This window comes from Rhinichthys klamathensis, unplaced genomic scaffold (assembly GCF_029890125.1).
Source record: "Rhinichthys klamathensis goyatoka isolate OS25496 unplaced genomic scaffold, OSU_Roscu_1.1 h1tg000545l_1, whole genome shotgun sequence".
NCBI classification, from domain to species: Eukaryota; Metazoa; Chordata; class Actinopteri; order Cypriniformes; family Leuciscidae; genus Rhinichthys; species Rhinichthys klamathensis.
In genome coordinates, this window is record NW_026607017.1 from 156,969 (window position 1) to 157,500 (window position 532).

The following is a 532-nucleotide window of genomic DNA, read 5'->3' on the forward strand; positions in this document are numbered from 1 at the left end:
GTCATAGAGCAGATTATAGAGCGGGTTATAGAGCAGATTATAGAGCGGGTTATAGAGCGGGTTATAGAGCAGATTATAGAGCGGGTTATAGAGCAGATTATAGAGCGGGTTATAGAACAGATTATAGAGCGGGTTATAGAGCAGATTATAGAAAGGGTTATAGAGCGGGTTATAGAGCAGGTCATAGAGCAGATTATAGAGCGGGTTATAGAGCAGATTATAGAGCGGGTTATAGAACATATTATAGAGCGGGTTATAGAGCAGATTATAGAGCGGGTTATAGGGCAGATTATAGAGCGGATTATAGAGCAGGTTATAGAAAAGGTTATAGAGCGGGTTATAGAGCGGGTTATAGAGCAGATTATAGAACGGGTTATAGAGCGGGTTATAGAGCGGGTTATAGAGCAGATTATAGAGCAGGTTATAGAGCGGGTTATAGAGCAGATTATAGAACGGGTTATAGAGCGGGTTATAGAGCGGGTCATAGAGCAGATTATAGAGCGGGTTATAGAGCAGATTATAGAGCGGGTTA